Genomic DNA, 14,220 nt, shown 5'->3' on the forward strand with positions numbered 1-14,220 from the left:
TCAGCTTCAGGATCTGTCCTTCCAGTGAGCACTCAGGGTTGATTTCCTTTAGAATGGATAGGTTTGTTCTCCTTGCAGTCCAGGGGACTCTCAAGAGTCACCTCCAACACCACAATTCAAAAGCAGCAATTCTTCGGCGGTCAGCCTCCTTTATGGTCCAGCTCTCACTTCCATATATCGCTACTCGAAAAACCATAGCTTTGACTATGTGGACCTTTGTCGGCAAAATGAGGTCTCTGCTTTTTAAGATGCTGTCTAGGTTTGTCATCACTTGGAAGTCTTCATTCAATATTCTGTTACTTTCCCTTTCTCCCTTGCATTTTGTTTCCCTTCTCTGCTATTTGTAAGACCTTGTTGGACAGCCACTTTGCTTTCTTGCACTTCCTTTCTTTGGAATGGTTTTTCTTGCTGCCTCCTGTACAATGTTTCAATCCTCCATCCATAGTTCTTCAGGCACTCTGGCCACTAAATATAGTTCCTTAAATCTGTTCTTCATTTCCACTGTGTACTCATAAGGTATTTGGTTTAGCTTATACCTGGCTAGCCCAGTGGTTTTTTTCCCTACTTTCTTCAGTTTAAGTTTGAGTTTTGCTATAAGAAGCTGATCAGAGCCACAATCAGCTCCAGGTCTTGTTTTTGCTGACTGTATAGAGCTTCTCCATCTTTGGCTACAGAGAATATAATCAGTCTGATTTTGGTATTGCCCATCTGGTGATGTCCATATGTAGAGTCGTCTCTTGTTGGAAAAGAATGTTTACAATGACCAGCTTATTATCTTGACAAAACTCTATTAGCTTTTGCCCTGCTTCATTTTGAACTCCAAGGCCAAACTTACCCATTGTTCCTTTTATCTCTTGTCTCTCTACTTTAGCATTCCAGCCCCTTATAATGAGAACATCTTTCTTTGGTGTCAGTTCCAGAAGGTGTTGTAAATCGTCATAGAATTGGTCAATTTCAGCCTCTTCAGCGTTGGTGGTTGGTGCAGAAACCTGGATTACTGTGATATTGAAAGGTCTGCCTTGGATTTGTATTGAAAACATTCTATCATTTTTGAGATTATATCCCAGTACAGCTTTTCCCACTCTTTTTTTTTTTTTGACAATGAGGGCTACTCCATTCCTTCTACGAGCTTCTTGCCCACAATAGTAGATATGATAATCATCTGAGTTGAATTCGCCCATTCCTGTCCATTTTAGTTCACTGATGCCAGGATGTCGATGTTTATTCTTGCCATCTCCTGTTTGACCACCTCTAGCTTCCCAAGGTTCATAGATCTTACATTCCAGGTTCCTATGCAGTATTTTTCTTTGCAGCATCAGACTTTCCTTTCATTTCCAGGCACATCCACAGCTGAGCATCCTTTCGGCTTTTGCCCAACCACTTCATTAGCTCTGGAGTTACTTGTCCTTGTCCTCCGCTGTTCCTCAGTAGCATGTTGGACGCCTTCTGACCTGAGGGACTCATCTTCCAGCGTCATATCTTTTAGCCTTTTGTTTCTGTCCATGGAGTTTTCTTTGCAAAGATACTGGAGTGGCTTGCCAGTTCCTGCTCCGGGTGGATCACGTTTAGTCGGAACTCTCCACTATGACCTGTCCGTCTTGGGTGTCCCTGCACGGCATAGCCCATAGCTTCTCTGAATTAATTACTCAAGCCCCTTTGCCATGACAAGGCAGCAATCCATGAAGAGGGCTCTAGCACTATGGGGTGGTATATAAGTTGAAACAAAACAAAATAAAACAAAATTGCCTGCTCCCATTTCATTACTTGCAAATGAGAAAGAGAAATTGAGGGATATTTCAGCTCAACCCTAGAGAAAATATGCCGGTAGATCAATCTCTCTGATACAGCTTCCAATCTGGCCAATAATGGCATAGGTAGATTTTAAAAATACCATTGCTGGAAAATATAATCTTTTAAAAAAACAAACAGACCCTTTTTTATAGCCATGGTTAATAGCATTTCTTGTTGCCTTTGTAATCGTTCTCCATAAATTATTCAGAGGCCCATTTTGAATGAAAGATACTATAGTGTGTAACGTTCTGTACTGAAGCTTAATACACTTCCTGAATGGCTAAAATATCTTTGATACAAATGGCTGAACAATAAGGAAGTCATGAGAACTAAAGGTCTGTGGGCAATGAAACATTTCAGGAATGGAATAATGCTTCACTTTCTCTGCTTATTTTGAAGTATGACAGTACGTCTTGTACATTTCTGGACTGAATGATGGAGAATGTATGGAAACTCTTTTTAAAAACCCATTTACTCCAATATTTCACTTAGCATGCAAAATGTGTGTCCAACTGAGACATAATGTTTCTTTTATTTATGGCACAGAAACACTACACACACTTTAGTAAAAAGGGGAACTGTTACAAGCAGTCCCATTCAGAAATTCATTACAAATAATAGATCATGAGTTCAGTCCTCCCCCCTCCCCCATCCCCTTTCTGTCGACAGAAACACATTTTTTCACAACTGTTGCTTGCCATTTCTAGTGATAGTAGGGAATATGCTCTAAGTGAAAAGCATACTTCCAAATATTTGAGATTATCAGTATCAGGAAGGGGCTCCCAAAGTTATAATTCTTGTACAGAGCAGGAAAGTATTTTCGGCTTTGACATTTGAAGTTGGGTTGTAGAAATTAACTATGCTTAGAACAATTCCAGTGGTGAAAGTATGTTTTACTGTTGAATGAATGCTTTTTTGGTCAGCCACGACCTTCCAGCATCTCAGCCAGAGATGTTTCTCACCTCAATCCCATTTCAGAAAGTTATTTAAAGGAATTGTTACTATTACTTACTATAATCTTTAAAAACAGCTCATTGACATTATTCTCACTTTTTCTTAATGAAAAAGAAAGGTAGAGATCAGAAGGTGAGAAAGGATTGCATCTGATCGTACTGGAAATGGTTGCTTCACTGGAACCAATTATCACTGCACAAGAATGCAGAAATTATATTGTATGAGAGTGCAGATATGTTATTGTGCAGCAGAGCAACTTGTTCCTGCATGGGAGCGCAGTGCAGCAGTAGATATTGCGCAGAAGAGCAATATGAACATTCCACAAAGCAATTCTAAAAATGTGGGCACCCTAAACAAAAAACTGTAACATTGAACTTCAGATCAGCAACAAATTTGGCACAGATGCAGCAGGGAGGCTGTTCTTGTACTATGCCAAATTTGGGGACATTTGGGCAAATGGTTTTTGAGTTGTGATTTTTAAAAATAAAATTGTTTCTCCTCCCATGCAGACATCAGTGACCATTTTTGTCTACTGATTTAAAACAGAGCAAATACATTGAAAAAAACAAACTTGCTTATGTTGAAAGAGAATGGTTAGTCACAAGTCTTTTTTTTAACAAAATGGCCAAATTCCAGGCTTCAGGAGGTTAAATAACATCTTTTATAAAAGCCCTTTCAAGGGGGAAAAATTGACTTTATTATAAACTGATTATTAGCCTGAATGTAAATGGTTAGAAACATTGTTTCAGCTTGACAGCATGGAAGGGCAACCTGAATATTAACAACATCAATAGCAAGAGTCAAGATGCTCTATAGGATACCCTCTTCTGCTCCCTACCATTCACACTTGTTGAAAACAGCCCTGACAATTGTTTTATCTTTGGGTGAGAAGTGGCTAACTTCCTTGGTGTCACTTTGTGAACAATAATTTCTGGGATGCAAGTGTAAAACATAGCAGCAATTTCCGTGCTGTCTTCTGGAGTGATGCTATAATAGACAGGGTCCAGTGGTAAATTTGAAAGGGTACATGCTTATCATGAGAGTCCCCATAGCCATAAGGAGAGTCTAAAACTACAGACAGCTGGGTTTACACTTCCTGCCTCATCTTCCCTGTATATTTCCAGCATAGATTGTCTGTCAAGGCAATGAAATCTGCTTCCATTCTATCATCAGCCACGAAACTAGATTGAAATGGCTACCATCACTCTCTGGCTGGATACCCAGATTATGAACCTAAATCTCCAAGAGGAGCACAGATTAATCCAGAACAATTAAACCCCCCGAATAGCTGTTGTGTTGGCCGGAATCAACAGTCTACATTACGCAAGAGTATCTAGTCCTCCAAATCAGCTCCCCTTAGTTCATGTGTTGGCAACAAGATAATTATAATCATTTATAAACTGTCATATTCTTTTTGGATTCTTGCTTGCTTGCTTATTTGTTTTTACTCCTTTTTGGCACAGAACAATAGCAGCCCCATATCTTGTAGTGATTAGAGTTTTATGGCAGCGTTCGTGCAAATTAAAATGAGTCTCAAGATATGAAAGCCATTCTTGCCGCAGCTTAGCATGGTTCCTTTTTGTTCTACAGAGGAACGTAATGAAATGCGTACTTCACCACTCTGCTAAAATCTTACAGAAGGTGGGGATTGTTTTTCTCTTGCTGACATCCAAATACACCACTGAAATGTGAAAGATAAAGGCATTAAATTCATCAGCATGTAAATGGAAGTAGCTAAGGTTCACTTCAGCAGCTGAATCCCTTTTTTAAATTTCCCATTATTCCTAGCATTATTATTTATAAAAAAAATAAATAAAGCTATTCTCCATTATCATTTACTGGCCGTTTCTTCATATATTTATTTAGAATAGGATAGATTATCATTTTTACACTAGTGGTTAGAGCAAAGTTTGGACGTGTTGTTGGAAAAGTTAACATAATAGCACTAGCATCAGTTTTACGTTTTAAAAATCACTTCATGTTCTCTCCTGCTCATTACTAATGAGTAACTAATGCTGTTACTCAGTGGCAGTGCAATATCGCCAGTTTGGAAGGCTGTCATACAGAGGACGGGCAATATCTATTCTCAATCAGCCCAGAGTGAAGGATATGGAACAATGGACTCAAGTTATAGGAAGCCAGATTTTGGTTGAATATCAGGAAAAACTTCCTAACTATTAGAGCCGTAAGACAGTTGAAATAATTACCTTGAGAGGCAGTGAGTGCTCCAACACTGGAGGCATTCAAGAGAAATTTAGATAACCACCTGGCAGATAACCTTTGATTTGTATTCCTGCATTGATCAGGGGATTGGACTTGTTGGCCTTACAGCCCCCTTCCAACTTCATGATTCTATGAATCTCTGAGTCTATGAACCATGAAAACTTTGTCAACTTTTTACTTCTTTTTCACATCAGAGGGTAAAACAAAGGTTTTTTGAAAATGGATAGAGAGAGGGGGAGTTTTTATTATGCAAGTAGGCAGAACATTGTACTTTTTGCCATATTAATGTTATAAGATGGCCAGCTAGAGCTATTTATCTACTTTCAAGTTGCTGTTTGTTAACATGGAAACAGTAATGCTATATAGCAATATGGACATTCCAGAAATGACAGGTGTGAAAGACTGCTGAGTCTCTTGGTCCTCATACCACTCTGAATGCATGGAGAAAGTTTGCAAGTTTTTTTAAAAGTGAGAAAGAAAGAGAAGATAAATCACATTGGTTGCTTTGTACAATTGATGGTAAGCATCACACATCTCTGTTTCTCTGACCCCCCCCATAAGAAAAAATTTAAATAATGTTTAAAGCAATAAGTAAATGCTACTCGTTGTGCAAAATTTGGGGGTCGTTTTCTTTGAATATATTTAGAAAGTTTTCTTTCCTTTTATGACCTACTGAGAAGTCTTGATTATGCAGACAGTATGTTCCTTCAGTCGCCTTCCAAGGTTCATCTTGTTTTGATCCCAAAGTCTCAGATTATTTCTGGGAGCTCACGAACTTGTTATGGAAACTTCATCTTTGTGAAACTGATTTCTCTGAACTCACTCCAGCTGTGGACTCCTTCCCTTCTTTTCTGAAAGCTGAAAAAACTTGGCAGAAGACAAATACTGGTAAGAAGGTAGCTAGAAACAGACACCACTAGAGATGTTCTATGCAAGGGCTTGTCAATACAATAGAGGCATTTCCCAAGACATTTTTCAGCCTAAGATGAAGAACATGAAGGTATCATCCTTGCCTGTCATTCTATATATAGAGAAGGTGAGTAGATTAGTAGTCGTCCCATTATACTGCTGACGGGAGAAAATCCTGCTCTACACATGAGAGAACTAGGCTTACTTCATTCAATCCAGTTCCATCCTCCATCAGTAGCATCTGCTGACTCATTCTGTATGATGTCAGGCTTGCTCTAACAACACCTAGAGCTTGGAAAAGTAATTTTTTTAAAATTAAAAAAAATGCTTTAATTAGAGAAATTGGGGGATTCTGAGATGTGTATTCAGCTGTGGGATTACATTTGAACAACTCCCATCTGTGCAAATGGTTCTGCATTCTCTGACCTCCTACAAGGAGGCATCTATAATTCCTCACTGCACGCGTGGTTCCCGACTTCTGAAGTTCTGCAATGGGATCAGAGGGGATCCAGACATGCCAGCATGCCTTTTTTGTTTTTGTCTATTTCTTTCTTTTGTTCTACCATGGATTTAAACTTGGAAGTCGGGATCTGAAAAGCATTAATTTTCCATAGCTCTGGACGTACGTTTTATAGAACTGCTCCCCTCTCCCCCACATGTTGTGCTGTCCTTTGCCCATGCAGTGTTTCTGTTGCGGGCTATATAGCCTTCTCTTCCAGAGTCACAGTGACAACATCAGATGAAGCAGACTTCATAAACAAATAGTTTCTGGCAGAAGCCCTCTGAAGTCATGGCCCCAGCTGTGCTGATGTCCCAGAGGGCTTTGTGAGCTTTGATCCAGGTATCCGACTCTTTCCAGGCAATGAACTTCAGGTTAACTGGCAACACTGGGTGAGCAACACCTCCTTTAAATCATGGACTTTATAATGACACTTCAGGAATGCAGTGTGGATGAGACAGTAGGAAGCACTTGGCTAAATTTGCAAGACTACACATGCTGTTTATAAGACAGGACTGGTGTGCCACACCTCAAATCTCTATGAATTGACCCACCCAGTAGCAGAGGGACAAATTCCCTTCTGTTGTGCCTTATGACATAGTGGATCTGCAGTACAGGGGCTTCATGCAGCCCTTATATTCTTCGAAACCTGAAAGAATAGTGGTTTGTCTTTTAAACAATGCACACACATCCTTGCAGTATAAAGCATACAAGAATGCTGTGTCTGGCATCCAGTTGGCACAACTCCAATGTGTAAATGGTGGTTTGTGTCACCCAATAACATTGTTATTTTGTTAGTTTAAATTATTTTTAATAATTTAAACTTCCTATCCCCATACCTTTCAGGTTCCAGGTGTCTCTGGGATCCCTTTTGCCCTAGCGAAAACTTGGGGAATCTTAGGATGGGAAGAGGGAGACTCTGAGGTCCAAAAATTGCCACCCCTGGATTGAAATCTCCATCAGTGATCCAGCAGTAATTTTCCATTACAGCACTCTTTTGCTGCCAGTAGTTCTCTTAGATAGTATACAGTACATATCTGAGGGAAGACCAGATTTACTACATGCTTTTTGTTCCCTTATATCCTCAAGAAATTTTAGACAAATATAGAATTAGCAAGAATCCAAATGTAATAAAATATTAATTTTGAGCAGTTGTTCCCAGAAAGATTTTTAATTTTTATTTTTGGACTACAGTTCCCAGAATCCCATAAAAGTTGTATCTTTTGGGATTACATCTAGAATCCACAGTTAGCATGTCCATTGGCCACGTGGACTGGAAGATAATGGAAGTAGTAACCAGAAAAAAAGTACCACTCTTCCATGCTCTAGTTAGCTGTTTATGCAGGGATCAGGCCACTTGTCCATCTTGATGATATAGTTCCAGGAGGCAGAAACTTTGGTCAAAGGAGAAGGAATATTATGTTGTTTTCTAATCCCTTGTTTATGGCATCACAATGGTATCCACAGCAACATAGTGTGATACGATACAGTAAGGAATGTGACTCCATTGCCAGCTGCTGAAGAACCCCTAAGAAGCAAAAGAATAATAATAATAATAATAAAGCCCTTTCTCTTACACAAACATTCACAGGAATGACGTATAAATAACTAGAAATATAGAACGCAAATGACAGAAGCAGACTCAAAGAAGGATTGCAAATTTTGTAAAGCACAGATTACTCACAGCTTTGCTAAGTGCCTTACACATGGTAGCCACCCATCTACACAACCAGTTACCTAACCAGATCTGCTCAGTTTCTACCACAGCAGCACAAGTCATTTTGAGCCTTAAGACTGTTCTAAAGGTTGACATTTCCCAGAGGTGTCAGCGTGTATTCCAGCTGGGAATGTGAAACACACTGGGGGGGGGGGGGGGAATGAATGCGCCAAAGCCACAACGGCTATATTGAGCCTCATGGGTGTGCCCGTGGAAGCCGTATACAACTTGGTCTTTGTTTGACTAAGCTGGTTTGCAGGGATGGATGGATATGATGATTTAGTTTATTTTTGCCGCACATGTATTTTGGCAATGGAAGAGATGTAAAGCTTTATGCAATCCTCTGAATTTAAATTTATAGAAAATAAGTAGGTGCTGGTTATACAACAGAAGAGCAAGTCTCAGAAGTTTGACCATTTGTTCTGGGTCAGCTTTCTGTCCGATTTCAAACCAAATCAGCCTTAGGAAGTAAATCTTTATGTGCCTCTGCTTTTTTTGTCCTGGAAAAAAATGACGGCAAAAATGATAATTTTTGATCCAATTTTGTGAGGCTTGTTATTTATACTGTGCAGAGCCTCATAAGACTCACACCAATCTTATTCAGAGAAGCAGCACATTGCAGCACATTATATTGCCTCCTAAATACAGCTTCGGCTGGTCCGCTGCTTTTTCCACCTGCCCGAAGTATACAGCCTCAGGTCTCCTTCACATACCAATACCCAGTGCAGAAGGAAACTGCTTCCTTATGGTAGGAGCCAATGTCCTTGGACAGTGTTATATAAACACTGCAACTAGGTCTACAAAGCCTAATTCTGCTAGTGAGACTGACTGTGCAGTTAAAGTGTTAGACCGACCCTTAGAAAATCCAGGTTAATTTCTGTCCTCCCAGATGATCAAGAGGCTGGAGCAACTCCTCTTTAAGGAAAGATAGAACTTTAGAAGTGGGTTAGCTTAGAAAAAAAGATGAGGAGAACTATGTACGATGATGCATAGTGTAGAAAGATAGTACAGGGAGAGGTTTTTTCTCCATCTCTCACAAAGCATGAACATGATGTAGCTCGAACTGTGTTGTCGCTTCTGAAGTCCCCGGTCTAACTGATTAGATGCCCATTTGTGAGCACATAGCTATAGATAATGATCCTGTGTGAGAACAAGATCAATAAACTGAAGATATTTGGAGTGTCTCAACAATATGGGTGCAGGCTGTAATTAATCCAAATCAATTTGGCTTAAAGAGTTCACCCACAACATGGTTGCAAACTCACACATTCATTTTATGGTGTACTGGAGCGGGTTGCTGGAAATACAGTAGTGTTTCATTACTGATGTATGTGTATGAAGGAGAAAGTCACTTCATTCTGAGCGAAACTGCAGCCTCAGGTTCTGTAAAATGAATTACATCATATTTCTCAGCACAGGATAGTTTCTGTGAATATTATTCTATTGCCTACTGAGTACTGATTAAGTTTTACACTCCAAATTTTATGCTAGTAATATAGGTCTTTGCTGTATATCCTCCTTCCACTAGATAACCTGGCTGCACACTCTATCTTTTACTGCTCCTTATAACACTGAATTAATTTTCATTACCTACACACTTTATTTGATTACACCGGGGGTATTTCCTAACATTCAGGGCCTGTGAATCACCAGTGACATATTTTAAGGGTTAATGAATGAGACACTCTCTTTTCCTCCCCTAATTTAGAAGCTTTAATCTGAGTCACAGATCATTACCTGTATCACTCTATCAACCCTATCTTTAGTTCATTAGTTAAGTCATACTAACCCATTAAAGTCTGGAGGTGCTTCAAACCCAATTTACATGGAGGTAGTGGTAACAGTCAGGTAATTAAAATTGCAGACTAAACATTTCATGGATGGTATTAAAAACAGTTTTCACCAAGACTAATACCAATGTGTGCAATGTCAACTTATTTTTCTTTAATCATACAAACTCTTTGAGGTAGCCTTTCTGCTCTTCCTCACTGGAAAAACACAACCCCAATATTCAGCAATGGACATTGTTTGCAACATGTGTCAATCTTCATCATGACCAATACTTTCAGTACTGAGAGTAGAAACTTCTTACTAACATGGATTATTTATATTTATAGACAAAATATATCCCCCAAAAGTTCAAGGTAGACTAGACAGATACTTACAATTAACACAACACATGAGACTAATCACAGTCTTTGTTGTACAAAATAACAGCACCCTACTGTCAGTCAAGCTGTTCACCCACTGATACTATCATGGCAAGTCTAAACTATCAATTCTAAGCTATAAATCTGGTGGAGCTATGCATACTTTTTCCTGCTTCCTTCTTTCTGCTCTTAATCTGAGGAAGGCAATAAGTTTTATCAGAAGAGTCAGTTTTTTCCTTCTTTTCCCTTTCAACCATTTCTCTACTCCAAATACCACTCCCAACTACTTTTTTTCCTCCCACAGAAAGAAAGAAACACATGTTCCATAGTCTGTCAAAAGATATTTTGCCACTTGAGGCCAAGGACACAATTGCATTCCCTCTCCCATTCCACAGATAGCTGACCGGTAATGGTGGTGATGGGATACCTGAATACATTTTAGAGACCATACACAATTCTGGCCTCCAATGGAGAACAGCTGGCAGACTTCTGTTATTATATTCTGGGGGGAGCATCCTAGTATATGTTGGAATTATTGCTGTCTCTTACGTTGCCTTTAAGAGGTTTTGACTGGGGAGGGGGACCTTCCTGGACTGGAGTGTATCTCAGTCAATCCAGTAGCAACCAATTCTTTCCTGTCCGCCTCTGAATTTTGAAGAGTCACAGCTCGATACTCAAGTGTTGTTTTCCCTCTTTTTCCCCTGTCAGAAGTCAGTTATCCAGCTATGTGGTCTGAAGACCGTTAGAACGATGTAATCAGCAAACAAGTAATGTAATGAGTCAGTATACAGCAAGAGAATCAATTAAGCTGTTCTATGTATTCGTGAAGGCTTTCATGGCCGGGATCTAATGGTTGTTGTGGGGTTTTCGGGCTCTTTGGCTGACAAAGTGCTGTCCTCTGAAGATGCCGGCCACAGAGACTGGCGAAACGTTAGGAAGAACAACTTCCAGAACACGGCCAAAGAGCCAGAAAACCCCACAACAACCATAAGCTGTTCTAGTTCACCAATAAATATTTTTCTATGGAATACTGTTTGTTTTGATCTAAGAAGAAATGTAAGTACAGTAAATGGAACATTCCATTCTTTTTCTTACCAGTGTCTCTGAGTAAGTTATTAAGACCGTAAGTGCCAGCTGAGGTAAACTAAACAATAAGGGGCAGTCTACTGTGGGAAGACTTGAAGCTTATTTGGTTCTGTAGGTTCCTGAACCTTTTCCACCATGCAGTTAGGAGGTTTTTAAACCACAAAATTTCTTCACACTCTGCCGATAGTATTGGACACATAAAGGCTTGCCTCATTCTGCCTGTGAGAAACGCTCACCCCCTTGGCTCCAATTGTGAGAAATGCTCACACCCTTGTTACTTAAATGCAGTAACCGGACAACCACAAATACAAGCAGCTCTCCTTTCTTAAAAAGCACTTTTGCAAAAGCGGGTGTCCTAACTGGGTAGGCACACACATCAATACAGGTAGCATGATATTTATCCCCTATTCCAGGCTGCATGGTCCCTCCCTTGTTTTTCCATTGATCTGGGAACTCCAAAGTGTGTACAGCCTATCTGGTGTGCCTAAACCGATCACAGAAAGTCCCGCCTCTGTTTACATCCCCCACTCCTCTCTTTACCTAGACCCAGACTCTTACTTATTTCTATCCTTATTTGGTATATATTCCCTTTTCTTAACATCCCTGCAGTCATTCTAACTGACCCATTAAGTTCCTTCCTTCTTACCTAGGCCTACTCGCTTCTTATCTAGGCCCGGCCCTGATCTGCACATTTGTTTGTTTGTTTGCCTTTCTTCTTTAAAAGAACCCAAGATCCATTAAAAAAAGTAATATTTGAAAGCTAAAATTTATGTATACAAATATTCAAAAAGAATCGAACAAATGCCACACAAAATGGTAAACGAAATCAACACCAAAGATATATTCAAAGCAACAAGCCACAACACTCCATTTGAAAACCCCTCCCAGATAGCTAATCACTAAAGGAAAGCTTCATCCACTTGCAGAAGGACATGTTCTATAGGGCAAAAAAAGCAGCCAGGGGACATATTCAAAACAAAAAATGGTTGAAATGATAAAGCAGTACCTCTGGGGTTTAATATACCTGATGAAAAATTGCATTTCAACAAGTCAGACCAGTTATCTGAGGGCTCCAGCAGAGATCTTTCCAAACTTGATTGCTAGGCTCCTGTTTTGAATCTGTTAGGGATTGAACCCAAGACTTTCATCATGCAGAACATCTCTCTTCTTCAGAGGATAAAGTGTAGTTGGCCCTCAGTCTTATTTGCCACTGCAATTGCTCAAGCACAACCCTGAACATAATTACTGCATACACAAAATCTAGTTTGCTTGAGTATCTAACAAAAATTATATATTTTAATGGTGATCCTCATACACTGTCAGCCTTTGAAAGGAAAACTGAGAGGGAGGCCGCCCTCTGAAACGCACAGCTGTTTCCATTCTTTTCTCTGTGAGCTTCCTGGCTAGTGCATTTTGTGATATCATCCAAGGACAGAATGTGTTATGTGAAGAGACCTGTCCTCTGTAACTACCGTTTACCATATGATTGAGTTATCAAAGGGTATCCGAGCAGATGTTGTAAATAAATAGATGAGCTCACTGAAACGCCAAGGAGCGTGTTCCTGCCGCTTAACTGTTTAAAGTTCCAAGAACACTGTTAATGAAATGCAGTGAGATGTGGCAAGTTACGTGTGTGTGACAGCAAGGAAACCAGGCACAGGACTGGACATGCAACACCAATCTTTTATTGCCAGCAGCTCTACCTCATTGTACTGTACAGGAAGCTCTACTGAGCAGAGAATAAAGGAAGCATTTTGCATTCACAGCGCTTTGCTAGGAAGAGCACAACTTGGGAAGCAGGTTTAGTGTCTGTGCAGGGGAATGTTAGAACCCAGATGGATTCAAGCTAAAACAACTTCTCTCAACAGCAGCAACAACAACAAAAGACCTTTCCTCCTGTTTACTCTTGCACCCTCTGTTTTCCCTGGAGAAAGTGCTTTTCAAATGACACTTCATAGAAACCCAGTTCATTGGAATCTTTTGGGTGGGATCTGGAAGAGAAGGTCGCAGCTCCCTTGTGAAAACACAGATGAAAATGCACCAGCTGGATCCTTGTTAACCTCTGTGAAACGAACTCATTTATGTGCCTCAATGTATATCACATCCTTCTGAAAAAAATGCAATGTTTCCTCTCTCTCTCTCTCTCTCTCTCAATTAGGTTAGCTCCCCCCCCCAAGTCAGTCCAATGTGAAATGGAAAGTCACCCATCACTAGTTAAAAGTGTTCCCTGAAGGCAGGGCTGGCAGCTTTCTGGCCTTGGCACTCTTTGGGGATCATTAGCAGCAACCCCATATCCAGCTGCTGTTGGAGAGCAGCCACCACAACCAGCTAAGTACTGTCCTCCTTGGTACGTCTAACACCCCCCCCCCTTCACTGAAGATGATGGCTCAGCCCTCCTGCATTTGTGCTGCTGCTCCTCCACTACCATCCAGAGTCAGATGATAGGTGAGCAAACAAAGAGCAGCAGAGCTGCTGCTGACTTCCAGAAAAGAAGTGAAGGAGGGAACAGTAATTCCAGGCACCAGTGGTGCTATATAGAGGATGGGCTGAGCCTTACGTAGCTCAATGGCAGGCCCTTCATTAGGCAGAATGAGGAAGTCACCTCAGGCATCAAATACAGTACTGGGTGGGGGAGCAGTGGCAACTGCTCATTACTGTCCTTCCTGAGCCCTAGGCCATTCTCCTCTCTAGAACTACAAAGGTCTGTGTGTCAGACTGGCCTTGTGACCTCGAGCGTGTAGAAGGCTCTTTAAGATTCAGCTACTTGTTCCAGTTAGCTTCTCTACAAGCAACAAACAAGGGCACCACTGCAGCCTGTGTGTGTGTGTGTGTGTGTGTGTGTGTGTGTGTGTGTGTGTGTGTGTGTGTGTGTGTGTGTGTGCGCGCGCGCG

At 40.5% G+C, this 14,220-nt stretch overlaps 1 long non-coding RNA gene across 1 annotated transcript; it reads right to left on the reverse strand.

Annotated features, from left to right (window-relative positions):
* Window positions 1-399: 399 nt before the first annotated feature.
* LOC144585991 (uncharacterized) lies at window positions 400-13,700 on the reverse strand. Its single transcript, XR_013540653.1, has 2 exons — window positions 12,354-13,700; window positions 400-7,904 (listed from the first exon to the last, which is right to left on the reverse strand). It is a non-coding gene; the product is annotated as an uncharacterized LOC144585991 (long non-coding RNA).
* Between the last annotated feature and the right edge of the window lie 520 nt (window positions 13,701-14,220).

This window comes from Pogona vitticeps, chromosome 1, assembly GCF_051106095.1.
Source record: "Pogona vitticeps strain Pit_001003342236 chromosome 1, PviZW2.1, whole genome shotgun sequence".
In the NCBI taxonomy this organism is placed as follows: domain Eukaryota; kingdom Metazoa; phylum Chordata; class Lepidosauria; order Squamata; family Agamidae; genus Pogona; species Pogona vitticeps.